This window comes from Convolutriloba macropyga, chromosome 2 (genome assembly GCF_964194025.1).
Source record: "Convolutriloba macropyga chromosome 2, txConMacr16.3, whole genome shotgun sequence".
Taxonomy (NCBI): Eukaryota; Metazoa; Xenacoelomorpha; order Acoela; family Convolutidae; genus Convolutriloba; species Convolutriloba macropyga.
The window spans coordinates 41,139,969-41,157,062 of record NC_134469.1 but is presented as its reverse complement, the minus strand read 5'-3'; the positions used below and the strand labels follow the sequence as shown (position 1 = coordinate 41,157,062).

Below are 17,094 nucleotides of genomic sequence, written 5' to 3'. Positions count from 1 at the left end.
CCGTTTTGATTCGCATTGTTATCGAAAATGAGAATAGCCGACAGTCGTCTACAAAACGTGTAGAACGTACTAAAAATTGATATCAGTCTTAACCCAGCGATGCATAAAGCCATATAAGTTACCAAATTTCATGGACCAATCGGGGCATCATGAAGAGTCAAAGTGTGCGAAATGGATAATTGCAGAATAACGAAAACATTTGAGCAGATAGTGAGAAAATAGATGCAATAGCTTTGTACTTAAGCTTCGAAATACCAATAAAACTAAACAAACGACACCTAAAAATTCGGCTTTTCTACTATTTTTGAATGTCTGATTTAGGGTTATGTACTGTAAAATCTGCCCTCAAACTTAAATTAGAATGACATATCGTTAATCGACTTCAACTCCTCCAATTGAAGTTGGCAAAAATCAGTTTAAATTCGCTCAAGCAAGAGTGAAAAATGACGCAACGTCACGCAAAAACCAGTCTAAAAATTGCATAAATGAGAGCATAAAAGCTGTTTTGAGAAAAAGTATGACGTGACAGGTAGTAAATAAAATCCTGGCAAACAAAAACATCGAGACAAATACTGAGCTATAATTCAGAATTTAACTTAAAAGCAACCAAAGAATATGCCACGAAATGAAAAGGAATTAATTTGAAAAACAATTTGAAATAATAGTAAAAAAAATAGAAGGCAAATTGACGTATGCGATTAAAAAACGTAGAATATGAACTTTCGTTCAAATGCCGTTTCTCTCTGAATTCAAAATGGAGATAAAATTTAATAGCACAATGCCACTCATTTCTTCGCTCCATTTCCTGTCTCGGCGTGATCAAAAAACGCCACTCCATTTGGAAAAAAATCATCCAAATAAGTGAATACATCTTTAAGACAGCTTTCCAATACGATTCGAATTCCTTGGATTGTAAAAATAACCAAGAGAGGGCCAATAGTAGCTCCCCTTAGCTATCGCTACGTAAATCAGCTATTTAAAATATTTTGATCCGAAAACAAACGCTAAATATTAGTTCAGTTCATCGGAAACTTAAATTTCTATAATTGCAAAGACACTAAACAACGTCATAATCATAGGTGCAAAAATAGAACTAAATATCTCAGCAAATATTCACTAACAGGTTTATGCTCGCGGAATCACTCTGAAAGCTAAAAACAAACAGCTGGCAGGTTGCGCGACAATAGCCGCAAAAGCATGTAGATCTACAGTCTCAATATGATAGCAAACGAAACAGACCAAAGAAAAAGAAAATTCTTTCCAATAAATGCAAAGTCATATTTTGATTAAGAACATGTACAACTTATTGCTGCTTCTACTAGCTGCTCCCAAATAACCTTGCATCAGAGTGACAAACAATCACTAAACCTTGTCTCTTTGAATTAAAGTTAAGAGAAGTCAATTTCAGGTTAGGAAGTTATTTCTAGGAGTGAGGTAAGTCAGGTGTGATCAAAAAACCTACTCAGGCAAATGAGCAAAAAAACTCGCTCCACTAAGAGTGAAAAACGATATCATGCACGAAATTCAATTGAAACTGCATGAACAAGTAGATTTGAAGTGATTGACGTCATATGGTCCTAACAAAAATCTTGAAAAAATTAAAAACATAGGACAAGTCCCGAAAAATTCAAACAACTTTCATTGACTAAACAAAATTCTAGATGTAGCAAGGACTATGAATGGATTGAAAAAACCACTTATAAAAAAATCGGATAAAAAATGAGAAACAGTAAGAATCGAAGTCAATTTTCCGCACGTGATCAAAAAGTTTGTGAAAGCTAATTTGTGTCGGAACACGGTTTTCCCCACCCCACTTTAAAATTACGTCGCAATTACTTTATCGCTCCACTTCATGTTTCGGCGTGACCAAAATCATCTTTTCAACATGACTTCAAAAATAACGAAATGTGTGAACAGATCTTAAAAAATAGAGAGCTCCTCATTACAATTCATGTTCTTCGAATTGCAATAAAACCTAGAGAAGGCCAAAAAGAGCACAATCACTTTGCGGCTATTAAACACTATTTTACAAAGACAAGCAAGGAGCCTAGGTCATGTTTGTTCTTACATGTTCCTTTCTTATAGCCAAATAGAGCTTTTCGTGCTTTTCTGTCAAATAGGCCACCCTTCAAAAAGATCAAGACAACATTCTGAAAGTTAAAAAAACAAATCAAGATGGCATATCTCTTGAAAGCAGAAAACAAGGACATACGTATTTTTACAAAGCCATTAAGGAGGTTATGTTTTGTTCTTTTCAATTCAGACTTCGAAATAAATATTCCATTTATTGCCGAAATGCCTTGATCATAATTCAAAAATGCATGGGCAATGATACGGCAAATATTATTTGTTTGATTTCCATAGTGCAACCTTAAACATTACCGAAAAATTTCGGTCAAAATGCTCTCAAACAATGTTACGCAAAACGTAACTTCCATTGGTTTATTTTCCACTGCCATGTAAAACATAGCCCACTAACTTTGTGCAAAATGCTCTCAAACAACTCACAAGAGGTTGAGTTCGGCAGTAAATAGCTGCGGCTTAGGAAAGCTAGCTTCAACTTAATTATGGGTGGAGTGAGCATCAGGGAGGGAAGGGAGGAGAGGGTGTGGTAAGCGAGGGGTTACAGGTGGAATGAGGTTCAGTTGGGTCGGATTCTGTGGATTGGAGGGGGTGAAGGGGGTGTTCCAGGGGAAACCTTCAATGTAGAAACCACCCATCACATCATGAAAATGTGTCATACTGCTTCGGTGGATCGCATGCTTTGATACTTAAGACTAGTGAGCCACAAGAGTGAAATTATATCGTGCACGCAATTCAATTAAAATTGCATGAACGAATGGACAATTAGATTTGAGGTGATTGTGACGTCATATGGTCCTAACAAAAATCTTGAAGACGAAATGAAAAACATAGGACAAGTTCCGAAAAAATTCAAACAACTTTCATTGACCAAACAAAAGTCTAGACGGAGCATGGACGATGAATGGATCGGAAAAGCCACATATAAAAAAATTGGATAAAAAAAATGAGAACCAGTAAAATTCGTAGTCAATTTGCCGCATGTGATCAAAAATCTTGTGAAAGCAAATTTTTGACCAAACAAGGTTTTCCCCACCCCACTTTAAAATTAGAGTAGAAAATTTACGTCACAAATGCACACGCTTTATCACTCCACTTGCTGTGTCGGCGTGACCAACATCATCATTTAAATTTAACTTCAAAAATAATGAAATGTGTGAACAGATCTTAAAAAATAGACAGCGCCTCATTACAATTCATATTCTTCGAATTGCAAAAAAACCTAGAGAAGCCGAAAAGAGCCCAATCACTTTGCTGCTATAAACACTATTTTACAAAGACAAGCAAGGAGCCTAGGTCATGTTTGTTCTTACATGATGTTCCTTTCTTATAGCCAAATAGAGCTTTTCGTGCTTTTCTGTCACCCTTCAAAAAGATCAAGACAATATTTTGGAAGCTAAAAACAACTCCAGATAGCAAATCTCTTGCAAGCAGAAACCAAGGATATACGTATTTTTACAAAGCCATTAAGGACGTTATGTTCTGATCTGTGCAATTCAGACGTCGAAATAAATATTCCCTTTGTTTCAAAAATGCCGTAATCATAATTCAAAAATTCGTGGGCCATGACAAGGCAAAAATTATTTGTTTGATTTCCATTTTGCAACCTTAAAGATTAACGGCAAACTTCGGTCAAATTGCTCTCAAACAATGTTACGGCAAACGTAACTTCCATTGGTTTATTTTACACTGCAATGTAAAACATAGCGCACAAATTTTGTGCAAAACGCTCTCAAACGACCCGCAAGAGGTTGACTTCAGCAGTAGCTAGCTGCGGCTTAGGTAGGCTAGCTTTAGCTTAATTATGGGTGGAGTGAGCATCAGGGAAGGGGGGAAGGGGTGGTGCGCGAGGGGTTACGCGTGGAATGAGGTGCAGTTGGGTCGGATTTTGTGGATTGGAGGGGGTGAAGGGGGTGTTCCAGGCGGAATCTTCAACCTAGAAACCGCCCATCAGATCATGAAATTGTGTCATACTGCTTCGGTGAATCGCATGCTTTGATACTTAAGACTAGTGAGCTACAAGAGTGAAATGATATCATTCACGCAATTCAATTGAAATTGCATGAACAAATGAACAATTAGACTTGAAGTGACTGTGACGTCATATGGTCCTAACAAAAATCTTGAAGACGAAATGAAAAACATAGGACATGTTCCGAAAAAATTCAAACGACTTTCATTGACCAAATAACCCTGAATCAGAGTGACAAACAATCACTAAACCTTGTCTCTTTGAATTTAAGTTAGGAGAAGTCAATTTCAGGTTAGGAAGCTATTTCTAGGAGTGAGGTAAATCACGAATGAGCAAAAAACTCGCTCCACTAAGACTGAAAAACGATATCATGCACGAAATTTAATTGAAACTGCATGAACAAGTAGATTTGAAGTGATTGACGTCATATGGTCCTAACAAAAATCTTGACAAAATGAAAAAACATAGGACAAATTCCGAAAAAATTCAAACAACTTGCATTGACCAAACAAAAGTCTAGACGGAGCATGGACTATGAATGGATCGGAAAAGCCACTTATAAAAAAATTGGATAAAAATGAGAAACAGTAAAATTCGTAGACAATTTGCCGCATGTTATCAAAAAGCTTGTGAAAGCTAACTTTTGTCGGAACATGGTTTTCCCACCCCACTTTAAAATTGGAGTTAAAAACTTTACGTCGCAAATGCACTCACCTTTTCACTCCACTTCCAGTTTCGGTGTGACCAACATCATCACATCAATTTGACTTCGAAAATCACGAAACGTGTGAACAGATCTTAAAAAAAGACAGCGCCTCATTACAATTCATATTCTTCGAATTGCAATAAAAACTAGAGAAGCCCAAAAAGAGCCCCAGCTATCCCTTAGCGGCTATTAAACGCCATTTTACAAAGACAAGCAAGGAGCCTAGGTCATGTTTGTTCTCACATGATTTTCCTTTCTTATAGCCAAATAGAGCTTTTCGTGCTTTTCTGTCAAATAGGTCACCCTTCAAAAAGATCAAGACAATATTTTGGAAGTTAAAAAACAAATCTTGAAGGCGAAATGAAAAACATAGGACATGTTCCGAAAAAATTCAAACGACTTTCATTGACCAAATAACCCTGAATCAGAGTGACAAACAATCACTAAACCTTGTCTCTTTGAATTTAAGTTAAGAGAAGTCAATTTCAGGTTAGGAAGCTATTTCTAGGAGTGAGGTAAATCACGAATGAGCAAAAAACTCGCTCCACTAAGACTGAAAAACGATATCATGCACGAAATTTAATTGAAACTGCATGAACAAGTAGATTTGAAGTGATTGACGTCATATGGTCCTAACAAAAATCTTGACAAAATGAAAAACATAGGACAAATTCCGAAAAAATTCAAACAACTTGCATTGACCAAACAAAAGTCTAGACGGAGCATGGACTATGAATGGATCGGAAAAGCCACTTATAAAAAAATTGGATAAAAATGAGAAACAGTAAAATTCGTAGACAATTTGCCGCATGTTATCAAAAAGCTTGTGAAAGCTAACTTTTGTCGGAACATGGTTTTCCCACCCCACTTTAAAATTGGAGTTAAAAACTTTACGTCGCAAATGCACTCACCTTTTCACTCCACTTCCAGTTTCGGTGTGACCCACATCATCACATCAATTTGACTTCGAAAATCACGAAACGTGTGAACAGATCTTAAAAAAAGACAGCGCCTCATTACAATTCATATTCTTCGAATTGCAATAAAACCTAGAGAAGCCCAAAAAGAGCCCCAGCTATCCCTTAGCGGCTATTAAACGCCATTTTACAAAGACAAGCAAGGAGCCTAGGTCATGTTTGTTCTCACATGATTTTCCTTTCTTATAGCCAAATAGAGCTTTTCGTGCTTTTCTGTCAAATAGGTCACCCTTCAAAAAGATCAAGACAATATTTTGGAAGTTAAAAAACAAATCAAGATGGCAAATCTCTCTCAAGCAGAAACCAAGGATATGCGTATTTGTACAAAGCCATTAAGGATGTTAGGTTTTGATCTGTGCAATTCAGACTTCGAAATAAATAGTCCCTTTGTTGCAAAATTACCTTAAACATAATTCAAAAATTTATGGGCCAAGTTACGGCAAATGTAATTTGTTTGATTTCCATGGTGCAACCTTAAACAATACCGACAAACGTCGGTCAAATTGCTCTCAAACGATGTTAAGGCAAACGTAACTTCCATTTGATTATTCTCCACTGCAATGTAAAACATAGCCCACTAACTTCGTGCAAAATGCTCTCAAACGACTCGCAAGAGGTTGACTTCGACAGTAGCTAGCTGCGGCTTAGGAAGGCCAGCTTTAGCTTAATTATGGGGAGAGTGAGCATCAGGGAAGGGGGAGAAGGGGTGGTGCGCGAGGTTACGGGTGGAATGAGGTGCAGTTGGGTCGGATTCTGTGGATTGGAGGGGGTGAAGTGGGTGATCAAGGGGAATCGTCAATCTAGGAACCGCCCTTCACATCAGGAAATTGTGCCATACTGCTTCGGTGAATCGCATGCTTTGATACTTAAGACTAGTGAGCCGCAAGGCTCTAAGAGAACTGATACACTCCTATTCATACCGCTTTTGACAACAAAAATTTTTGTGCAACAAAAAAAGATTAACAAACCTTAGCGAAGGAAGGCGACCAATAACGAAAACAAAGAAGTGATGAACAATAAAAATTCTCATTTCAAATTCAATGAATAATATTATATGAATTTCTAATCAGATTTCAAACAGTTTTTCAAGTAACAGAGTCATGAGACAAGTTCGTTTGGTCGATCTCGTTTAACTTGAGTTCGTGTATACTCTAGATTAAAATTCAAAAAACCGAGACTACAGGTCTTTTCTTGAGTAAGGTAAGTCGGCTATATTTCTAAAGCTGATCATGCGATACAGCTTGAAACTGAAACAGCAGAGGGCAACAAACAATGTCATGCACAAAAATTTAGCTTCTGAGTCACAACAGCCACTGATAAAAATTGCTATTAGATTTCTTGAATCCTGCAAACTTCCACCAGCAAAAAACTGACTACCGTCCGGCAAAGTGCACTCGAACAACAGGCGGTGAGGGGCCAGAAAAACGGGGGTCCAAACTTAAAGAAAATCGCCTTTCATGAAAGGCGTTTTGCTTCATCAGTAGCTTCAGTAAACAGTACAATTATACCATACAAAGGTCAGGGTCAAAGAGCTATGCCATCTTACAACTCTCCGGCCTTACCTGTTTACCCCGTTTCTGTGGACGAAAAGTCATATAACGCAAGCGAGTAAAAACTAATCTAGAACAAAACAAAAAAATCGGCCAAAACCAAAAAAAAAAACGGAAAATACTGTGCATAAAAATTTACAAACATTTTCCAAATTCGATCGATAGCAATTAAACAATTTTAAAAATAAAAGCAAGTAGACAAACAAAATAACGTCTTATTAAATAGCAAAAGCTTCTAAGCCAAATAAAACAAAAAACATTAAAAATCAATTCTCTTGGGCTATTTAAAAGTGTATTACGGATATTGACACTTTGGAAAAACTGACAATACAGAACTCTTGGAAACAATGGGTGTTATTAAACACGCGTTTCTAGCCAAAAAACCGCGCAATTTAAACCTATCGTAGCCCAATTTTGAGCAAAAGAGACAGAAAACAAATGATTTTGAGAACATGAAAATAATTCCAGAACTTAAAGTAAAATGTAAGAGTGTTTAGAGCACTAACGTAGTGAAACATTCCTATAACAAAAACAAACAACATGACAACTCAGAAACTCGTCGCTGCTCTTTTAAGTCGAAACAAAGTGAACAAATTTAAAGTGCGCGCGACATCCACCAAATATTCACTTGAATTACATCAAACTATATTTAACACAAAGAGGAAGAAAAAGAAAAATATATTGTCGAAAACAGAATAATTAGCGATCAATAAATTTTAATATACAAACTTCGAGTAGCAGAAAAAATGCTGAATAAACTAAACACATAGAAAAAGAAAAATATTGTTGCACAGATGAACTGATACTGGAGTTATGTAAAACCCATGTTGTCAAAAACAAGAAAAAATCGCCGCCAAAAACAATTGAAATTGAACAAAGATAGTTTTTAACAACTTACAAACATATTTTCATTATGTCTAATAATTAGCAGCAATAGATACAGAGACAAATGAGACAAAATAAGAAAAATTTCTCTTGATCTAGATAAAATTATTATATTTCAAAAGAAATTTTAGCGCAATTAAAACCTTTCAGAGACACTATCTTTACGAGCAAGATTCTAAAAATACATGGGATTTTGACGTAATTTTTTTTTACAAAAATACACAAATTGATCAAATTTGAGCATTAACTTTTTGCAAAACTTTCAATTTAAAAATCTTAAACCTTTGCTACTCTTTAAGGTCTTAGCAATGATGAAATCTTTAAAACAAGCAAGCAAAATTGACTGAGTGGGTGCCACAAATTTGGAAAGTTAATTGCAATTAATTAGCTAGACAAAGAAGCGCAAACCAATTATTGCAATAATTGCAATTATTGCTCAATTAAATTTAATGTTCCATCAAAAATTTTTTTCGTAGATTTGATTAAACTTGAATTAAACAAAAATGTTCGCGAGTGGTTATATTATCAGAATTATTCAATTTCTAATCAACGACGAAAACTTTTTTAACACCCCATATCCACAAAATTACATGCGATCTCTGACAGAAATTTGTGATCTGGGCCATCGTATAGCGCATGATTTCAACCCGCACAACTACCGGACAATCGTCCGATGATTGTAAGCTCAGTGCAATTATGTCCACCGGAGGACAGCAATTCAGATTCGGACTATGACTAGTAAGATGTGCAAGAATACGAGGTTGATATATCAGGACATGAATTAGGTCATGAGGATCAATAATCTCTTAAAACAGTTAATGTCATGACATCTTCGCCAAGCCCCAAAAGTTGAAACTAGAAAAACTTATTGATTTCCTATTTTGTTTATTACAGCTGCAATACTATCAGTGCAGTTAGCAAGTATTCCTTATCTTCAGACTATCCCATCTAACGCTAACCTTAGACAGTGCAATTAGTAAGTGCTCTTCATATTTTCATCTAACACTAATGTTAGACAAACTAACTTCAATTAATCATAATCAATTATTTAGTGTGCTTCTTAATTCGTTCCAATATTCACTATCACATCGATAGTACCGTATTTCATTCGTTAATCCTTTGCTGTCTGTTCAATCTGATAAACTATTCATATTTTTACACATTTACTCATTGTTGATTTTCATTAATTACTATTGTAGATAATCGTTTTCCCTTTCTCGAGGGGGAGGAAGTATGGTATATAGTAACAAAACACTTGCTAAGGCAGTCATTCGTAGGACGTCTGTACGACCAAGTTACAACCGTCCTTCATTTACATATGTATTGATAAGGAGTCTAAGCTTTTACTTCATTATATGGTTATATATTGTTATTCATCATTGCAACCTATTTTTGACCTTTGTACAAGTACATTGATGTGATGCAGTCTGAGTGAACTAAGCGAGAATACAGTCCTATCTCCGATCTTGTTTTAATTTTCAATTAGCAAAAGTTTGGTTGACCACTTAGCCGCCCACGTCGGTTACCACAAAATTCTTCGCGTCAGGGTTGCAAAAGTTGGCCGTTGACTTCTACCGTACACTTACTGAGGACACTAGAAAGAGCTACGGTGAAACAGTAAAAGCTTCCAGACAACATTTTAACAGAAACTGAGAGTAGATCGAAGATTCTTGCTAGGAGACTCAAACAGCCTGATGAAAAATTATCGGATTTTCTTGGTGATTTGCAAAAATTGGCCTAAAAGAGTACACCTTTTAGTCTGCTGAGAAGAGAGCACATCCTATTTTAGGGGAGTCCTTGAAAACGTGGAAATAGTCAAGTGTGAGTGGACCTGAAAATTTAATTAGGCGAGGCGGATATTACTTTAGACGAAGCGTTTTGAAATTGCTCTACATGTGAAAGCGGTCGCGGGAATTGAAGAGGAGTGCAAGGAGCCGCATATTGCTTTCATCCATTGGAAGAAATTTCTCAAATAAATAATTAGATTGAAGATGAGTTATTAATGAGTGAGAACATAACGTACAGAGCAACGGCCAGGAGAAACAGTAGATCGAACCAGAGATTGGTATATTTACACTGGAAGCGGCGTTGACAAAAGACAAAAATAATTACGACAATATAGCCCAGTCGCCAAAAAGAGGGGGCAAAAGCAAAATCAGCAATCCGACGCATGAGGGTTGAGCCCAGCAGTCAAAAACAGTAGAGAGTTTTTAGAGAGAAAAATGTTGCCGTTTCAATCAACGAACCCCTCCATATAGGAAATACAAGAACCGTTCTATATGAGCCCAAATCATGCCAATCCAGCCAATTGCCGTTATTTAATCATAAACTTGCTAAAAATGGCAAGTTTTGACCTTCAGCGAGCTGAGAATAAACTTTGCGTAGTAGGATCAGCCAAGTGGAACCGGTGTTCCTAAAAAAATAAAAGTAAAAGAGAAACTGACAATGACCTTGATTAGTAATAAAAGCAGTGCTTATCTTACAAGTGAGTCATCCCATAATCAAATGGAAAAACCGAGCCAGATCAGAAAGTAAAATTTTAAAGAGTAATAGTTGACAAGAAAGTAAAAACGGCTTTAAAGGGGTGAACAAGTATTCAAATCCAATTTCTACTCCAGAATTTATTCAAGCCCCGAAATTATCATCTGAGATAACTGTTGATTCTTTAGTGACCTCAAATGATATTACGACTTGTTCTTTAGGCATAGACAATTTATGGAGCCTAATTGCTTTTCAGGTACAATGAGCACATTATAAAATAATTGTCGTCATGGCAAATTAATTACAAAAATGCGACACTTGCATGTGCATTAAACGTTAAAAACTACTATCACAAAAAACAGCAATAGATCCCCAAAAAAATTTAGAAGAAAAGAATTTTGAGAAGCAAGTGTTTTTAAAACCAATGAGATTGTCCTTGGAGCAAATAATAGAAGCTCAAGAGGTCAAAGTAGAGAGTCAAAACTTAACATCTCTTATAACAACTCTAGTACCCTACTAGTGGAAAAAATATCCAATGGGACTAGCACCTGCAACAAGACTCTTTTAAAATTTAATGGCATTAATGTTTGTTGACGGTTTTTAGGAAATAGATCTTACTTATCTTGACCATGTTATGTTATCGTCTTTGGAGGAAACTGTAAAGAACATCTGAAACACTTACCACTTTTTTTTTCAAAGCAATATTAAGCAGAGCATGGAATAAAAATTTAAAGATCAAAAAGCTATTTTCTGCATAAGCGCGTAAACTTCTGATGACATATTATCTTCGATAGTGGATTCTAGGTCAACTCAAAAACAGAAAGGTGGCTAGAAATAGCCATACTCTCTGAAAGACGTCTGCTGATTTTTCTCAAGGCCTCATTGGCTGATATTAAAAAAAATTGGAAGACCAGCAGAAGAGATTTTCTACAGGCTATTGAACAAATCGAACAAAATGGAATCGATTACGGAGCGCAGAAGTGGTATAGTTGAATTAAAGAAAAATCTCTTAGAAGCCTCAATTTTAGGCTATCCAAATCATAGCGATATATGTGCATTGACGAGTGCGAATGCTTCCTTAACCTCATTGGACCAATGCTTTCACAGAAATATGCAATCGAAGATAGAGTTATTGCGTATGTAATTTAAAACTTCAGTAAAATTTAACGTAAAGAAAAAAATATTGTTTTGGCCAACTTTTTATATTTATCACAGACCACAGGGTTCCTATCTGGATCTAGGAGTCTAAGTTGGCAGCTACACAAACTACAGATATCAAAACTGCAACGCAACAATGTGCGAAACTCTTTAAAAAAGAATAACATTGGGTCATAAGTAAAAAAAAAGCTCTGAGGCAAAACAAATGAAAAATAAACCTTCCACGAAAATATGGAAATACTCGTTTCAGTATACAGAATTTTGCCTCATGGAAAAATTTTTTAATTAAAACACCAAAAAATAACCTAACTTGAAACTGTTCTTTAAAAGTTACTAGCAAGAGGGAGATTTTCCAATGTGCTTGAAATGTTACGAGACTCTCCTACCGCAGATTATATTGATATAGAGAAAACATAGAAAAAGCTTGACGGTTTATGAAAGTAAGTTTATGTACGTAAGAAATTAAAAAGAAAGCTGAGACTTGTACTTGAAAAGAAGAAGCAATAAACAGCAGCCACAAGATGAAGTAATGCAGTCACAAGATAGAAAACTAGTATTTCATTAAGGAAAATTTTTCTTGATGTCATGAATCCATTCCTGAGACTTCGGAAAAGAAGTACAGATTGCTTATTGCATATCAATTAGTTAAGTTGTATAAAGTTGCATCTTCGCCCAATCAAAAAGGAACCATGGCGAAGACGTTTATTGAACAATGCATTTTGAGATTTTGCTGTACATTCAATTTGCACACTGTTCAGGGTTCGAATTTCATGTCCAAGGTTTTCAGTACTCCTTGGAGTGAACGAGTAAAAGAGAGGGCATCCAGAACGTCTTACTACCAAAATGGAAACGCAATGGCAGATTAAACAAATCAAACCATAGGTGAATGCTTCTCCACATATATAGGCCAGTACCACGATAAGTTGCTAACTTTTCTACGTCTAGCGATACTGTGCCTTCGATAAGACACACAGTTGAACAAAAACAGCCAAGCGTTTGTGGTATTGAGGTTTCCCTTTCCCTAACCGAAGACTGCATCTAGAACGCAACAGAGACCACAATATATGGAAAACCAGATGACTCACAACGAAACAAAGACCATAAGAGACATCACTTAAAGAAAGAGTTTATGGATGTGAAACAAAAACGCCAGAAGACCTATTATGATCGAGCGAGCCGAAAAGTAGGTGAAGAAACGCTAGTTTATTAGCTAAACCGACTGTAGAAAAAAGCAGAGACACAAACACTTGCTTAATTTTATGAGACTATACCCATACACATTTTTTGAAATCGTAACCAATTTGAATTTCAACTTAGAAGATTTAAAAATGACAAAAAATATTGCAGTGCAATATGACTGACTAAAAAAATATAATACCAGAAAAATAATTTCCCCTGAGCCTCAGGCGAAACAAAAAGAACATAAAAGTGAGAAAAATATCAAATGAGAGTGTCTACACCATGATGATACAGTTGATATGGAATCACCCACAGACACTGGAGATACCCTTAACACCAAAAAACAGTCATTAGATTAGAATGATAACAAGTCACTAGGTGCTACAAATGATACTTCTGAGAATGAAGCTGCTATGGAATCAGAGCGTGAGAACCAGAAAAGCAGAGGCGAGCAAACAAGTTTCGTGGGGAAAAAAGTAAATCCTCTTCAAGGTGAAAAAAAACAAAAAAACACAAGTTTTAGAAGCCAAAAATTTTCCATCCCTGGTTTTGGATATACAGCACTTAATATCAACTAATAATAACTAATATTAACTGTTTTGAAAAAAAATATCTCAGTTGGTTAGTGAGACGGCCTATGTCGCGGAGATAAGCCAAAATTTCATAAAATGATAAACGAAATGGCGCTTTCTATTCTGAGCCCCAAGATTGATTATTACCTACCGGAAGAAAAGTTACTGAAATGTGGTTTTAAGGCTCGTTTTGGCTTTTCAATTTTTCTGTTAAAAACCACATATTTTGAAAACAAATTAGCAAGTTTTTTTCGAAAATGAAGGCAAACCAAATAGTCAAACTATCACACACTTTAAAGAAGATGACCCTGCAAAAAATTTTGGTAAAAACAACAATGATTTGAGAGGAAAAAATTTGCAACAAAACAAAAACGGAAACTTGCCATTGGAAATTTTGAAGAAACTGTAAATCATTGTGAAAGCAGGTGAGAAGGACGTAGGTCAATGGTTATTTTACATCAAAAGTGTGTCAAAAATGGAAGCTGACAGTTTAACGATTACCATGGAAACGCTTCTTCAATTCGTTATTGACAACTTTAACGTCGAATTACTCCAGGAGAGAGATTTTCACTTGAATCTTAGAAAACGTCAATGTCAGATGAATCAATTGAAATCTCAAACACTGATTGAAGTATCCTCAAATGATTTGAGTCCTTCAGTAACGCTCTTAGAGCTAAAAACTTATGTTGAAAGCGCGGAATCAGTTTTAAATGTTTATAAAAACTCCAGAATGGAAGCGACAATTACTTAGCTTCTTTTTTTCCAGAGAAAATTTCTTGTTTTCATAAAGGGTCAAAACCTTCCTTCTTTCACGTATTTACAACTTCTAACAAACAATTTTAGTCAAACTCATACAATCGCAGCAGTTAATTCGCAGTATTCAAATGTCGTTAAGCGAGAAGAAGGAAATTTTCAAAAGATGGAGAAAAAAACTGAATAAAGTCAATCAGGAAAAATTCAAATGGCTGATGAAGAATGTCTTAAAAAGCAGTTATCAAAATCTAAATTTTCTTTTTTTCAACAACAGTCTTAAAAATGAGTCGACTTGATCGAACAATTTCGGATTTGAGATACGGCCATAAAATTTTATTACTTTGGAATAACAAAAGAAGTTTTCTATCAAAAAGATTTTTTGTAACCTTAGGAGCCAAATCTTATACAATTGTTTAAAAGGTAAGGATATTGCTGTTTTAGTCTCAACAGTCAATCTCATACTTCAAGTTCTCAAAAAATATCTCCAATATAGGATTAGCCCGTACTGGAGCATCTTGGGAACATCTGTTGTGGAATCCCGACTATGCTGGGAATACGTACGTATAATCAAATTCCAATGTAAATTTTTGAACGCCAATATCTATGTAAAATGACTGCGATCTGAGTCTTTATAAAAATATTCAGTATTAAAAACAAAAAAAAAGAAAAGTGTATTGAATTCAGGGCTGCCACAAAAAAATCCGTTTTCAGATCGATAACCATAAAACTAAAAAATGAAAAAAATTGTCTTGAGATTAAGACTTTAAAAATTTAAAATGATTCCAATTAAGACCAAGAAGTTGAAAAGAAAGAAAAAACTTCTGGAAACTTCTCGAGTTCGAGTCCAAAGAAAAAGGAGGTAGTAAAAGGGAGAAGGTCTTTAGTTCACGGCCAAAAATATCTTAGAGCAAAGTGATATTCGGTTATTCATCAAAGCAGGTAGCAAGATCTTAAAAATTGGCGAATATTTCTATTGTAAGCCAGATTTGTGGAAATTTGTATCCAAGATTTTACTAGTAGTAAATCGAGTTGAATTTTATCTGCCCTGGACTCGGATGTTGTCGATTTTCGAATTGCTAACGCTTGCAATTATTGGGTAACAAGCATTACATGTTCAAGTGCAATTTCAAAGCCAGTAGGTAAAACTAAAGAAATCGGAGAGCAAAAATTTAACATATCAGGGAAACTTAGTTGAGCTTCGACAAATATTAGACGACCATTGCAATAAGACTAAAGATGCAACAGAGGGAGAATGGATGAACTGAGCGTCGAGCTTGAGGCTGTCTGAGGCAATCTAAAAGCATCCGCAAATAGACAAACCAAACAGAAGAAATTGAATGACTCATTGAAACAAGATTTGGACAAATTTGGACCTAATGCAGCTAAACAAAATGAATCACCCAAGAACTTCAAAAAAAGTAATTTTGCGGTCAGAGCTTCTACAGCTAGAAAACTAAAATCATTAATTACCTAACAAGTGCCGAAGAAAAGACACAGTTATCTATAGACAACGAAATTCTTTTGAAGATAGCCAGAGTTAAGGCCGTCGAGAAAAGTCTTTCCGAGATTTAAATCAAAGAATTGGTCTTCTACGCAGCACATAATCTTAATTTTGAAGAGTTCTGCAACGAAACAGAAAGTCAAAACAAATTTCATAGAAGGCGCATTTGAAACACCCTAATGCTGGTGAAGAAGAAGATCTTTTCAAAATTTCAATTGTATATACATGATTGATTTTGGCGGAGGATGCAGCATGAAAAGCTATAATGCTTTAATGGAAGAATCAGAGAAAACTATGAACAACAAAAACTTACCAAAAAATTGTTTGTCGAAAAAAAAAACATTTTAGACACTAAGAAATTCGGTTTAAATTTGTCATAAATCAGTATAGTTACGATGTATTGTCTGAGGTGTAAATTCTTGTCTAACTAAGAAAGGAAAGAGCAGCGTGAGTGTCATATATGCAAAAAAAAAATTGCAATAAGACTTGGGCTTCAATGTCAGAGATAAAGTTAGAATTCTGTTTCGTTATCTGATATATGGCTGACAACAAGTGGAAAGGAGACAAGAAAATAAGTAGACCTTTTTTTAAAAAAAAACAAAGCTGAGGCTCGGCGCAATTTTAACATCCCGACATATTCGTAGTGAGTCGGTTGTTTAACCACGGTGATAAAACCGATATTTGGTACTGACCATTGTAATGCTTTCATACAATCATTGATCACCATACTCAGCAGGTTCTTTTTTGCATAACTAATGCTTAAATTGAGTTCTGTCTTTGCGTTTTAACAAATTAATTTCTACAAAAGAACTGCATTGAAAGTTAATTAAAAGTAAGTCATAAACTTAATTCATTAAAAGTATAAATTATGGCAGTCGGACGACTACCATACAGGTCCATAGCTGTGAACAGTTTTCTATATAGTACTGAAACAATTGCGCTTAATAATGAAAAAACTGAAATAAACAGTTCTTTGTTAGACAAGAAAAACATGAACGAATTACGTAAGAGACTGATAAAAATTTAAAACAAAAGCGTCACTACCTGCAAAGATATAAAGTATGGCAAAAGTGCATATAATAATTTAAATCCTGCGCCTGATGTACCGATTCCCGTGAGTTCCTATCAAAAACCGAAAGTTATTTTTACACCAATGTTGGACAAATTTCTCGAGGCCAATATTGAGATCTCGACATTAGAGCCTCGTAAAAAAATTGTGACTTGCGACTGGACGGTAATGAGAGATTAGTATCACTTGAGCTAAAGAGTCTCTAGACC

At 35.4% G+C, this 17,094-nt stretch overlaps 2 protein-coding genes across 3 annotated transcripts in view; both read right to left on the bottom strand.

The window, feature by feature from the left end:
- The window catches only part of LOC142358660 (ATP-dependent 6-phosphofructokinase, muscle type-like), a 702,476-nt gene that overhangs the window by 306,041 nt on the left and 379,341 nt on the right, over positions 1 to 17,094 (bottom strand). The gene's annotated exons all lie outside the window — the stretch shown is intronic.
- The window catches only part of LOC142334903 (core histone macro-H2A.1-like), an 85,348-nt gene that overhangs the window by 18,676 nt on the left and 49,578 nt on the right, over positions 1 to 17,094 (bottom strand). The gene's annotated exons all lie outside the window — the stretch shown is intronic.